Genomic DNA, 1,103 nt, shown 5'->3' with positions numbered 1-1,103 from the left:
GTGTTCATTGATGGCTTCAGCATCACCAACAACATCCTAAGGCAAGACACTATTACTCTCTGTAGTGTGAGAAGCATGATGACTTGGGGGTGCAGATAAGAGGCAAGTGGTGGGAGATCATAGATAGGAATCACAGTTGACACTGATATTGATACTGTTGATTCAGCTAGTGGATTCTGGAGAGAGATAAATTTTTAAGGCAAGAAAAGCAGCTTTACCTTGAGAATATTCATCAAGAGTGTCTTTGAAACTACTGGAGTGAAAGTCAAGTTCTTTTAACAATGTCTCTAACATGCCGGACATGGTGCTAGGGCTATAAAAAATAAGTAAGACTTGCAGTTTCCGATCCAGTATTTAAGAAGCTTAGAATTCGCCACTCCACTCTAACAAGTAAAAACCTGAATGAGCTGAAAAACAACTATTTTTAAATCTATAAGAGAAGTGAGGTCACAGGGTGAACCACTAGCCCGCAAATTGGAGACACTGAAAAGAGAATACAGAGAATCACAAGGTACCTGAGCAGAAACTCCTAAGTAGAACGTCAGAGGGAACCAGTATCAGGGTCGGAAAACCTGAACCGTTACTGACGAATTGCTGTAGGCTTGGTGTGAAAAAGTCTTGAACGCTAAAATCTGGGAGCACCTACACTTCTGTGAGTTTCACCTCCTGGAGCTCTACCAGGTTCTCACAGTGATTATTAAAGAAAAATCCCCTCTTACTACCTGCAGGAGGACTGGAAAAGAAACTGTTTTGAAATATGCAGAGCATTCTGTTCTTAACAAGTCTGCCTTTAGGAGGAATTATTTCCTGAGAGCCTAACCTGCTGGGAATTTACCAGTGCCTGAATGACCTGGGGAAAAGTAAATGCTCAATTCCAGGTCCCAGCCTTTCAGGTAGAAGGAAAACACCCAACTCCAGCTCACTCTAGCCATCCTGTCCCACCTAAAGGAAAGGGGGAAATAAGAAGATTTAAGCTAAATCAAGCTAATTACCAAATGCATTCCCTCACATACTTCCTATTTTTGTGTGTGTGGTGAAAATTAAAATCTACTCTCTTAGCAATTGTCAAGTATATGATATATTAATTATACTCACCATTTGTA

General features: G+C 40.7%; 1 protein-coding gene across 1 annotated transcript in view; it reads left to right on the top strand.

The window, feature by feature from the left end:
• The window catches only part of LOC103606560 (ATP-binding cassette sub-family A member 3-like), a 67,600-nt gene that overhangs the window by 51,092 nt on the left and 15,405 nt on the right, over nucleotides 1-1,103 (top strand). The gene's annotated exons all lie outside the window — the stretch shown is intronic.

Source organism: Galeopterus variegatus, unplaced genomic scaffold (genome assembly GCF_000696425.1).
Source record: "Galeopterus variegatus unplaced genomic scaffold, G_variegatus-3.0.2 Scaffold6687, whole genome shotgun sequence".
NCBI lineage: Eukaryota > Metazoa > Chordata > Mammalia > Dermoptera > Cynocephalidae > Galeopterus > Galeopterus variegatus.
This window is presented reverse-complemented; position numbering and strand designations above follow the sequence as displayed.